This window comes from Pelophylax lessonae (assembly GCF_965119305.1).
Source record: "Pelophylax lessonae genome assembly, chromosome: 9".
NCBI classification, from domain to species: Eukaryota; Metazoa; Chordata; class Amphibia; order Anura; family Ranidae; genus Pelophylax; species Pelophylax lessonae.
In genome coordinates this window covers 258,197,593-258,211,059 of record NC_138776.1, presented here as the reverse complement: position 1 = coordinate 258,211,059, position 13,467 = coordinate 258,197,593, and the positions used below count along the sequence as shown (strand labels likewise).

Here is a 13,467-nt window from a genome sequence, read left to right as displayed (position 1 = left end):
GGGACAAGATGCTCAGGCGCCAAGGATCCATCCCATGCTACGGCAGGCCTACCAACGATTAGTGTTGGAGCAAGAGACCCCCGCAGAAGGAGTTGGACGACTCTGGAAGCTGGATAGAGCAGAAAAGGTCTTACAGCCAGGAGAGGTGGCCTGTTTTAAGGCTTCTGTTAAACTCACATGGCAACAGCCGGGTCCCTTCATTATCTTTGAATCAGGTCAAAAGGAGAGACAGAGAGGGATAGAAGTGATCCCTGAGGTGATCCCTTTGAAGGTGTTACAGGAAAACCGTGGAAGGGTTTTAGTGAGTGTCAGAAACACCTCTATTACACCAGTGAAGGTACCGGCCAGAGTGCTCCTGGGCCAAGTCAACCCGGCTACCCCAGTTGCCCCCATTGATTTCAAAGAAAAGGAACAGGGTGAAGCGGTTATAGAGGAGCTCTGCTCTGGAAGCGCTGCCCTCCCGCCGGAATGGGTGAAGAGGGCCAAGGCACAACTTGCTCGATGGAGGGAAATATTCTCTAAGGACGAGTTTGACGTGGGATGTGCCAGGAGCGCCACTCATAAGATCCGCCTGAGTGAGGACAAGCCTTTCAGGGAGAGAGTCTGGCGAGTCCCCTTAGGTGACTTAGAAGATCTACGTCAACAGCTGGCAGAGCTCAAAAAGATCGGGATTATCCGAGAATCCAGGAGCCCGTATGCTTCCCCGATAGTGGTAGTCCGGAAGAAAAATGGATCTTTGAGGCTTTGTATCGACTACCGAACTCTGAACAGAAGAACCATCCCAGACCAGTATACCACTCCTCGAATCGAAGATGCCCTACAGAGTCTGTCAGGGGCGAAGTGGTTCAGTGTGATGGACTTAAAGAGTGGGTATTATCAGATCCCCATGCACCCTGAAGATCGGGAGAAAACAGCCTTCATCACCCCTGTGGGGTTCTTTGAGTTCAATCGCATGCCTCAGGGGTTGTCCGGGGCCCCTGCTACCTTCCAAAGGCTGATGGAGAGGACCGTTGGAGATATGAATTTGATAGAGGTACTGGTATACTTGGATGATGTTATCGTGTTTGGCAGAACTTTGGAAGAACATGAGGAGAGGTTGGAAAAGGTCTTGAAGAGGCTACATGAAGAAGGTCTGAAACTTTCTCCTGAGAAGTGCCAATTCTATCAGTCCTCGGTCCATTACCTGGGCCATATCGTGTCTGAAGAAGGGGTGGCCACTGACCCGGACAAGCTGGATGCTGTTGCTTCCTGGCCCAGACCCACAAATGTGACCGAACTCCGGTCATTTTTGGGCTTTTGCTCCTATTACAGGAGGTTTGTGGAGGGGTTCGCCCAGATTGCCCGACCCCTAAATGAGCTCCTGAAGAATGAAGAAGATGATGTCCCTGAGTTGGTAAAGCCGGTGAAGTCCACCATGGGACCCCGGAAGGCTAAGGAATCCATCCAGGATCAGTGGACCCCGGAATGTGAAGGGGCCTTTGTCCAGCTGAAGGAAACCCTAACCACTGCCCCTGTGTTGGCCTATGCGGACCCCACAAAACCATATGAACTACATGTTGATGCCAGCCGAGATGGGCTGGGGGGGGTACTTTACCAGGAGCATGAGGGTCATCTGCGACCTGTTGCCTATGTGAGCAGAAGCCTACTGCCTGCTGAAAGGAATTATCCTACTCACAAACTTGAATTCTTGGCCTTGAAGTGGGCAGTGGTTGACAAATTGAAAGACTACCTGTACGGAGCTGAATTCATTGTCAAGACAGATAATAATCCCCTCACCTATCTGTTGATTACGGCCAAGCTGGATGCAACAGGACATCGATGGTTGGCTGCCCTCTCTAGCTTCAATTTTAGCCTGAAGTATCGGCCAGGAATCGGAAATAGGGATGCAGATGCCCTATCCAGAAGGTTGCATGTTCCACAGGAACCTGTGGAAGAATGGACTCATTTGGCTCCAGAAGGGGTGCGTGCCCTATATCAGGGAACTGAATTTCGATCCCGAGGAGGGTCAAGAGCAGAAGAGATTGGGGTTTCGGCTATCGGAGTACCCAAATGCTACTGCCAGGTGACCCAAGTTGAAGGGGAGGGTTTGCCCCGGCTGTCCAAAAGGGACTTGCGGAAGGAGCAGTTGGAAGACCCTTTGGGAAAACTTCTCTTGGAAGCCCTGGAGATCCAGAGCCCTGAGTTGCTTCTAACTGACTCCCCTCAGGGGGCCCGTCTGTTACATAGAGAGTGGACCCGGTTACAGATCAGAGAAGGAGTGGCCTACCGGAGAGGTCCATCTGAAGATCTGGAGGAGAAGTGGCAACTGTTCTTACCAGCTAAATACAGAGAGGGAGTTCTGGCCGCTCTTCATGATAATCATGGCCATCTGGGGCCCGAAAGAACCTTTCAGCTTGTCAGGGACAGGTTCTACTGGCCTTGTATGAGGGCCGAAGTTGAAGGATACTGTCATTCTTGTGTCCGGTGTATACAGAGGAAGACTCTGCCACGTCAAGCAGCCCCAATGGGCCATCTACAAAGTCAGGGACCCATGGAGCTGGTGTGCATTGATTTCCTTTGCTTAGAGCCTGATCTGAGTGGCCAGGGGAATGTCCTTGTGGTAACAGACCATTTTACCAGATATGCTCAAGCATTCCCAACCAGGGATCAGAAGGCCTCAACGGTAGCCAAAGTTCTTGTAGAGAAGTTCTTTGTACATTATGGGTTACCACAACGCCTCCATTCTGATCAGGGAAGGGACTTTGAAAGCAGACTGATCAAGAGACTGTTAGATATGTTAGGCATTCAAAAGACTAGAACCACTCCCTACCATCCACAGGGGGATGCCCAGCCTGAACGATTTAACAGGACTCTTTTGGATATGTTGGGGACTTTGAGCTCAGAGAAGAAACAGCATTGGGGCAAGCACGTAGCTGCCATTGTGCATGCCTACAACAGCACTGTCAGTGATGCTACTGGATATTCCCCTTATCGGCTGATGTTTGGAAGGGAGGCTCGGTTGCCAGTGGATTTGGCCTTTGGCATTTCGCCTGATCATACCTCTTCAGCATCGCATAGAGGATATGTGGACCGACTGCGGAAGAGTCTGAAAGCGGCCTATGACAAGGCTCAGGCCACATCTGATCAACGTGGACTGCGGAATAAAAAAAATTTCGACCTAAAAGTTCGGATCCATGACCTGCAACCAGGGGACAGGGTTTTGTTGAGAAACTTGGGTGTCCCGGGAAAACACAAGTTGGCAGACCGCTGGAAGTCCCAACCTTATGTTATCTGCAAGCAACTGCCAAACCTTCCTGTGTACCAAATTCGGCCTGAAGGAAGTGTGGGTCCATTGAAGGCTTGGCATCGGAACCATTTGCTGCCTCTCTCTGAAGCGGTTCGTATGCCCCCTGTGGAAGACTTGTCAGAGGCCCCTTCGACTTCTCGCCGGTCCAGACCAGTTACCAGATCTCAGACGACGCTCCCAGATGAGGGAGAGGGAAGTTCTCCATCTGAAGATTTGGAAGATGAAGAGGAGGTACCCGACTGGTTGTGGTCATCTCAGTTGCCAGAACCCACACCTGCCTCCCTGTCTTCATCTGACTTGGCTGATAGAGGAGCCCTTCGGGCAGAAGCCCCTGAATTCATACCCTTTCATATGCTTCCAGAAGAAGCAGCTGAGGATGAAGATCCTGAGGAGGAGGTTGCACCCTTCTCTGAAGAAGAACTGACCTCTCTTGAACCATCAGGTTCCTCTGTGTTGGAACATGAGGAGGTGGACATTGAAGAATCCTCAGAAGTGCCTGATCCTAGTACCTCTGAGAGCATGCCTCCACGGGAACAGAGGGAAAGGAGAGTCATTCACCCACCCAAGAGACTGACCTATGATCAATTGGGTGAATGTTCGGACGAAGCTGTTTTTACCTCCAAAAGATCTCCTGACCAGCCTAGCTCCTCCACTGTAGATCTGGTGGGGGGACAACCCTAGCTCACCCCCAGGCACAACTGTATAAGCCACCCAAGTTTCGGGGGGTCTGTGAGAGATCATGAGAACAAAGTATTGAAGTAGAAAACGTTTGCATTTAAGTTTGTACATAAGGATATTGGGTTTGGCCATTTTAATAAGCACAGTTTTTGATGTTCACAGTTTGGTTTACTTTGTGAGTTAATGTTTGTGCACATTTTGTTGCTCTGACCTCACTATATGTTTTTTTCTTTTTCTCACCTTTTGATGTTTTTTTTTACAACACAAACTTTAAGATGTAAGTGTTTAAGAAATTGCAAATGCACATGTGCTTTTTAGGGGAGCACTATATGAAAGCACTAGAAATCAGCACTATATTAACACTGTAGAAATCACTTATTTGCTTATTAATTGCACTTTATCGTTTTACTGTTGCACTGTTATCAGAATACAAAATTGGATACATTCAGATTGACTTATTTCAGCAAAATGTTAATGTTTTTGTTGTATAATGCCAACCTATGCACTAGGGTACATACTGTTGACCTCTTTGGGGACCAAAGTTTCTCAAGTGGGGGGAGTGTGTAGCGGGGTTAATAATGCCTAAAGACACTGTTTGATATGTGGGAAGGAACTAGGCTCCCTCTAGTGGTAGCTGCATGGAATTTCCCGGGCTGTGACTTCCTTTTCACAAGATGAAGAAACTACATCTCCCAGGCTGCTTTGCAAGATCCAGGGTGCACGGCTGCACCGCACGGCACTATGGGGGAAGTTATTTAAAGGAAGAGGGAAGCGCGCGAAGGGGGCGCCTTTCTGCGCTGGACTCTGAGGAACCAGCGAGCGAGAGTGAAGGACTGACACTGGATATTGGGCCAGAGCCTCTTAGCCTGGAGGGACGACGTGGAACCGTCCCATCTTAAGCACGAGGCACATTCCTGGAGGTCATACTGCTGTTTGCAGAGACGGGAGGTCATCCGCCAGAAGGACCTCGCGCGGCTGGCATATAGCCACAGGACTGAGACCGCAGTGGAAGCGCGCGAAGGAGAAAACTTCTGTTGGTGAGAGGGCACCTGCCCAATAACTGACTTTATCTGCCGAAGAGATAGTTTGATCTACAGATAGCGGTAGCGCAACAGGAGGTGATAAAACCCCGGGGTTTATCAGCATACTTTCTCAGGAGACTCATAGACAAACAGTAAGGTCTGTAAAGGAGTCGCCAGAGGTTTATCTCTCTCGCAGAAGTTATTGCTCAGCTACGCAGACACCCTGCGGTGACAACTAACAGCTCGTTGTTTCTCTCTCTCTGATCTTTATTCCTAATCTGGATTACAAATGAGCTCTATTCAATAACCTTGCTAGCGAAGATCAACAAGAAAGAAGAGAACTCTGGGGGGGGGGACTCAGATAGGCCTACCTACCTGGTACTGTGTCTAGCCTTAATGCAGGAGGAGTGTGGGGGTATTCTTTTATCTTTTTAAAGCTGTTTTAAATAACCTTTTATGGGCTTGTATTGTATTGTATTGTATCTCCCCTACTCAATTTGATATATTGTAAACTAAGTTTGGTTAATTACAATCATGTGTGCTGTTCTATTGTGTCACCCAGAAGGACTACCATTCAAGAAGGTAACAAGGTATTGTTGCATATTGAAGTATTGTATTCCAATCTGTGTATCCATTTGATAGTCTAGTCCTATTCTGGGTCAGTTGTGCCTGAGGAGGGATCGAGCCAATTTGATTGGGTTGTTAGGCAGGGTGTAGACCCAATAATATAATCAGCAGCTCCTGCGGGGGTGGTGCTACAATACAATGGCGTGTTGGGAGGTGGGGGGGCCAAATATTTTTTTTCCTCAAGTATTTTTTTGAGATACCAGCCCTTTATGCAGAGTGAAATAAATGTATTGTCTTATGCTGGCCAGACAGATGCAGAAATCTACCATTTAGCTTTTGTAGTGTATGCCGAATTGGATAGAATGAAATGCTGTTTAGGCAGAAATTGACACTTCTAGTAGTTTCTGATATGTGGCTTTAGTACCATTTTTGGGTTCTTTTTACGTTGCAATGTTTTTATTAAAGTATTTCACAATAACAAATAAAATGCAATGATATAATAAAGAGTACATGTCTTCCACAAGTGTCCAACGTCTATCAAAGAACTGTAAGTCCATGCAAATACGTCTTCTTAGAACAATGAAGATCTTCTCAAACTATATGGAACTTTCCAACTTTGTGGGCTCTCTCTCATGCAGTATAAAATCATATTTTTTGTATAAAATAAAAAAGGCACATCAAGCTCTCGTTACAGAACAAGAAAACAAAATTATACCAACTAGTGTCGTGACTTCATCCCTAAGGACTGTCATCACCTTCCATGTTCAAGCAGGACAATTGGGAGGACCCAAAAAGGATGACAACAAAGTTTTAGAGTAGAAAAAGAGAGTAAAGAGGAGAATTGGACAAGATCCCACACTCCGAACCCCACAGTCCCAGAACCCAGTCAGCCGGCCATGAGTCTAGGAGTCACCAGTTAGATATCGGATCCATGGTTCCCATACTTTCTCAAACATCTTCATTTTATAATTTAATATCACTGACATACGCTCGTTTTGGGTTCTTTTTAACCTCCCTAGGGGTATTCCAGAATGTGACTCGGGGTTAATATACAGTGCCAAAAGCGGCAACCCTTAGCCACACACTCGAGATTACCCTAGAATCAAACTTACCTTGTCCTGCGATCCCCCGCCGTCCTCCAACCATCCTCCCGCTGTGTGTTCGGCGGAAGCCGGCACCTTCCGGTTCCCTACCCTGCAAGCGCTGCGAGATTCAAAAAATAAAAACATGATACAGTGTACTCTGTTAGGATATTACAACTCTGTATCATGACATTTCACCTAGAGGCTTTTCCAGTGTCCTGCCTGTACTTCATTTCACCTAGAGGCTTTTCCAGTGTCCTGCCTGTACTTTTTGCCTGGAAAACTGATAACGTCCATGGCGTCCAAAAACCGTTCTTAGCTCAGAAACGCTTTTGGACAAACTGGAAAACGGCGACGGTGAATCGGGAATATTTTGAAGAACTGAGCGATAGCGATTTTTGGGAAAATTCATCATCAGGTACTAAAAGTGACGACATCGACGATTCTGCGACTGAGCTCAGTGATGTGTAGACTTGGTGCTCTATTGACAGCGGTACGGATCAGGCAGCACCCCCCAAGATTCCCATTTAATGGAGCACCTGGTATGAAAGTTGACGTTGACCATGACAACCCCTTGGCATACCTACAATTATTTCTGACCGATGATGTTATTGAAAAAATAGTTACAAAGAGCAACAATGTGCTATGCATCGGAAGTTTGCAAGATCCAGAAAGTGGGAACCACTGACCAAAGATGACATTTGGAAATTTCTGGGCCTAATAATTCTTCAGGGAGTGGTGGGGAAACCCCTGCAGAAGTGGTATTGGCAACCAATACATTATTTGCCACTCCATTCTTTGGCACGGTCATGTCAGAGTACAGATTCTCCCTCATAATGAAATATCTCCACTTCAAAAACAATGAAGAATTTAATGAAATTTATTATTATTACATTATAATTTACGATTTCGTGTTTCAAACTTTATCATACCCGGGAAGTCTACTAGACTCTTGTTTGGACTGATTTAAGTGAGTTATTCCTAAGAATAAATTGGGGTACACACTATAAGAAAATCGGACAAACGATTGTCCGATTTTCCTCGTTGTTTCACAGCAAATCTGAACCAATGAAAGAATTTTCTTACGAGAATTTGTATGAAAATTCTCGTAAGACAAAGGCTTTTTTTGTTGTTTATTGTTTCTGATCATGCACAGTCTTTCTTTTCTGATCGTACGAAAAGGGTACACGTTAAACGAAAATCGTTAGCTTTTTCCCGTACGAGAAACATTTTGGAGTTTGCCCCTTTGAGAATTTTCGTTCAAAAATTTTGAATCGTCTGTAGAAAGTTCTGTACACACTATACGAAAATCGTACGAAAATTCTTTGGATGAAAACGTTCGCCCGATTTTCTTCTAGTGCATACAAGCCTTTACAGGCCTAAAATATAAAACACCAGATTTCCATGGAAAACAATGTATGGCTTTTAGCACAAAAATTCGGACATAATCAGACCGCCAGGGAGGTTAAAGCAAATGTGTGTGAGATGAATCAGCTGCTGTTGACATTTTCTTCAATATTTTGAGCCAGTCTGTTGTGCTAATCGGTCTACCAAATCTTCAGTACATGTTTATTTTAAAGAGAACCTATGGTCAAGCTGTGGACATTTCCTAAGACTTTAAATAAGCTCTACAACAAGCCCTCATTGACCTGTACTTGCTGGAACTGTGAATATTAATCCTCCATGTTTACTGCAAAATCGCTTTATGGATGTACAGTATATTCTCTTATGCCTCGTTTCCACTGAGCATTACGGTTCGGTACGTCATTTTTGCAGTTTCCATTGTCAAAAGTTGTGAATGGTACCCTAATTCCGAACCATACCACTTTTTTGGGACCCTTTCGTTGGGGTACAAAGCACATTAGTACCGTACCAACAGGGTGGAGCTACACTGTTGAGGTACTGTTAAGCTGAGGTACTGTTGGCGGTGGAAACGCAAGCCTGATCAAGGTGTACCGTTCCGAACCGTATTGAACTGTACCGAACCGTACCGCTCAGTGGAAACGAGGCATAAGTTGCAGGCTTTTCTCCACCACCCCTCCCAGCAGTGACTTGACGGCCTGCAGGCCATCTAATATCTAATGTAAATGCAGTAAAGGAGCACAGGTAGGTGGGTGAGGTTAGTAGAATGGTGAGATGACTTCCTTTTTAGAACTTTGAGGGTCAGTTGTGTCTGTAGCTACTTGTTTTAAGGCTTATTTCTTGCTTGATAAAATGTTTATGAATGTCTGTAGCCTGGCAGTAGATGTGCTTTAAGCCTCAATCTACCTGGTTTAGAACCCTTACAGTATTTTGCAGCACGTCTTCAATTATTGCTTTTCCTAAAGCCTCGTACACATGCATCGATAGTTGGCTGTGAATTTTCGGCCAACGTCCGATCGGCCGATTTTCGGCTTGTTAGTATGATGCTTTCGACAACCGACTCCGACTTTTTGGCCGAACAAAATCTGGTGTGCAAGCTATAAAATTTCTGTTGGCCGTCAACAGAACGGCCGATTTTCGGTCAGTCAGTACAGATTTCGGCAGACAAAAATCTGATGAGCAAGACTGGGCATGCTCAGAGAAGAAAAAACACACGGAAAGTAAACCAGCACATGAAATCAATTCTGAAGTTGGTTGTTGTTGGCCGAGAAAATTTGTGTGCAGTCTAGAGCACATTTCAACCAACACAACAACACTAGACAAAAGACGGCCGATCGGTCGGCCGATAATGGTTGCGTGTGTACGAGGCTTTAGAATATATTTGAACCTGAACCATACATGGACATCTTCCAGTTCTGCCATACAAGTGGATTTTATAAATATTTGACACCCCCTATGTGCCCGGATTCTGCCAATGGAGGGGTTTCATCTATAGGATCTGGGCCTCAATATGGACTTCATAAGCAGACTTTTCTTTCTAAAGGCAGTGCTGCACCTTTTTAAATTGACTTTTTAGCTTTACCTTATGCACACTGGATATTATAAGAACGCCACTAGCTTTGTAGTGAGTTTTTCAGCGTTTTTTAGCTTTTTTGCATTGGCGTTTTTGAGTGTTTTTTTAGGCGTTTTTAGCTAAAAACTTTGGGCGTCTGTTCGCTTTTTTTTTTTTTCTTCTGTTATTGACCTGGAACCGATGTGTATAATGTCACTTCCCAATTTCATAATTCTGTCGGAAACAGGAAGTGATGTCAGGTCAAAATAGGAAAAGATCTAGAGACAGGAAGTGAGGTAGTGGTCTAATGGGGAAGTTTGGGGTTAGTTGGTAGGAAGAAGAGAAGATACGTTGTAGCTGGCAGCAGAGGAGGTAATATGATATTATTTTATATTTACACCCAGTAAATTACTGTCATGTCCATCCTCTCTTCCTCAATATTTGCTGTGACGTTTATCTTCAACAGATGTTGATACACACTCATGTACAGAAATTTACTATATGGACTAATGATGTCTTCATTAGTAGAGTTCAGTCCTTTGTCCATTTGCTGAGCCCTCCCCCCTCCAGCACCACCATTCTGGCTCCTGCGAAGATGTGCCAAAGGGTTCTGCCCAGCCACCGGGTTCAATATTGAGCTGGCCCAACATTTCCAGCTATAACAGCTTCAACTCTTCTGGGAAGGCTGTCCACAAGGTTTAGGAGTGTCTATTAGGGTGACCAGATTTTTAAAAAGAAATCCGGGGACATATTTTTTTTTTTATTTGCAACTGGCACAGGACTGCATAATACACAGAGCGCTGGGCACAGGACTGCATAATACACAGCGCGCTGGGCACAGGACTGCATAATACACAGAGTGCTGGGCACAGGACTGCATAATACACAGAGCACTGGGCACAGGACTACATAATACACAGAGCGCTGGGCACAGGACTGCATAATACACAGAGCGCTGGGCACAGGATTGCATAATACACAGAGCACTGGGCACAGGATTGCATAATACACAGAGCGCTGGGTACAGGACTGCATAATGCACTAGGCACAGGACTACATAATACACAGAGCGCTAGGGACAGGACTACATAATACACAGAGCCCCGGGGATAGGACTATATAATACACAGAGCGCTGGGGACAGGACTGCATAATATACAGAGCGCTGGGCACAGGATTGCATAATACACAGAGGGCTGGGCACAGGATTGCATAATACACAGAGCGCTGGGCACAGGACTGCATAATACACAGAGCACTGGGTACAGGATTGCATAATACACAGAGCGCTGGGTATAGGACTGCATAATACATAGAGCGCTGGGTACAGGACTACATAATACACAGAGTGCTAGGGACAGGACTATATAATACACAGAGCACCGGGGATAGGACTATATAATACACAGAGCGCTGGGGACAGGACTGCATAATACACAGAGCGCTGGGCACAGGACTACATATTACACAGAGCGCTGGGCACAGGACTATATATTACACAGAGCGCTGGGCACAGGACTGCATAATACACAGAGCGCTGGGCACAGGACTACATATTACACAGAGCGCTGGGCACAGGACTATATATTACACAGAGCGCTGGGCACAGGACTGCATAATACACAGAGCACTGGGGACAGGACTACATGATACACAGAGTACTGGGCACAAAACTGCATGATACACAGAGCTCTGGGCACAGGACTACATAATACACAGAGCTTTGGGCATAGGACTACATGATACACAGAGCACTGGGTACAGGACTGCATAATAAAAAGAGCCCTGGGTACAGGACTGCATAATAAACAGAGCACTGGGTACAGGACTGCATATTATACAGAGTGCTGGGCACAAGACTGCATAATACACAGAGCGCTGGGGACAGGACTACATAAACAGAGTGCTGAGCACCGGACTACATATTATACAGGAGGGTGTTGGGTATAGAGTGCTGGGGTTCAGAGGTTTCCTATGCACAGAGGACACTTCTGCCCCCACATCCATAGCTCACCTCTGCACCCTTCCCTCACAGATTATCTCCGCAGTCACCTCTTAGTCCTTCCCCCACAACAGCTAAACTCTCCATCTCTCCACACATCAGCTCTGACCCCCTGCTCCCCCACTGCCCTCATCTGTGTACAAACAGACGACCCCCCCCCCCCCCCAGCTCATCTGCTAACCTCCCGTTCTCAGCCCTCCACACAGTCAATATTTGGCTCTGCCTCTCCTCCACTGAACAGTAGCAGGAGCGGCAGTGAGATCGTCCAGCAGGGGGCGTCGGCATCTGAGCCACCAGGCTGTTTCTCAGCCAGCATGGGATGCCCTGTCTACATTAATCTAGCCCTGAATCCGGGGACAGACTTGGTCCGGGGACAGTGTCCTCAATCCGGGGACGTCTGGTCACCCTAGTGTCTATGGGAATGTTTGACCATACTTCCAGAAGCATTCTTCGGTACATCTGCACATGTGCAGGATATTTCCCAGAAGTTTTTGGACTTCTGTGCATGCATAGGGAAACCACATGCATGTGCAGATGTTTGGGGAAAACTGTGCATGTGCAAATGTGCTGTAGGGTTGTAGGGAACCAAAGCCCTGTGGCAAATCTGCACAGAAGCAAAATCCAGAAAGGGGGGCCGGGGTACCAGATATCTTTTCCACCTAGGCGATAAATGAGGAAGTTCTGCTTTGCAGAACCATAGATGTTCAAAAAATAAATAAAATCTACAATTTAAGGAGTATACAAAATTAAAGGGACAGAAAAAAGTGGGGCTTTGCGGGCCGGTGGGAGGAGAAGGATCACATAAAAACCAACATATTAAAAATTAAACATTATATTGAATTTGTTGAAGTTAAAAAACATGAGCTATCATGCGCATATAAATGTGGATACAATACATATACAAAAAATTAAAAACCATTTCATCAGAGTCATAAGATAGAAATACAACCCATAAAGGGAAAACCAAAGCCTGTATGGGATAGATGGTAGGTCTCAGATGGAGATCGGTCAATGTAGGTCCCCAGCAAGCCGACGCGTTTTGCTCATGGCTTCCTCAGGGCCAGAGAGACCATGACAGACCGGTATTTCCTTTTTGTAATGACTCGGAGGATAAGAGGATTACGGCAGGACATAAAATCCAAGGCACATCTGTGGTTCAGAGATCGTGTAATGACAGTCAGATTTCTCGTTAACTCATATATATGTATATATATCCAGTCTCCTATATGTTATCGGGAGGTCGCTTTTCATATTATACAGGGTAACATCCCATTGAGGCCAAATGGTGAAGGGAAACGCAGCCTTATTCCAAATGTCCAGGAGATCCCGTAGTAGATGTACTGCTGGCAGCAACTAGATTCCAACTTCCTCCTCCCTTAGAATAATTCTAAGGGGACAATTAATTAAAGGAGTATGTCCCGGACCGGGATTCCACACGTAGTAGCCTATCTGTAAATAAACTTCGGCTTCAGGCAGGTAGCAACATGCCGACAAGGTCTCCTATCTCAGAGGGACGAGGGTACTACAGTGTACCTGGCCGTTAGTAGACCTTCATGGTGATATCTATGGATAAGCCTGCCTGTTAAGGATACAATTTAAGGAGGAGGAAGGGCATGAGGACATGAGGTTAAGGCTGAAGGTCGGCTTTAATAATATTTTTTATAAAATGTATTTTTTTAAATGAATAAGAAATGTAAAAAAGAAAATAAATAAATAATTGAACGACATACGCACACGTAAAGGTTTCTACTTATCTTTGAGCTATAATGATTAGCCAGTATATTATCTGTTTACAGAGTATTCTATGAATCATAAGATCTCATCAATGAGGATGGAGGAGGATCTGAGTCACATGGCTGAGAAGATACTAAACCTAACCTTGGAGATCATCTCCTTTCTGACCGGAGAGGTGAGGA

The 13,467-nt window shown here is 45.7% G+C and overlaps 1 protein-coding gene across 1 annotated transcript in view; it reads left to right on the top strand.

Moving 5' to 3' along the window:
- LOC309564405 (uncharacterized protein) overlaps positions 1–13,467 on the top strand; it is a 338,567-nt gene that overhangs the window by 134,941 nt on the left and 190,159 nt on the right.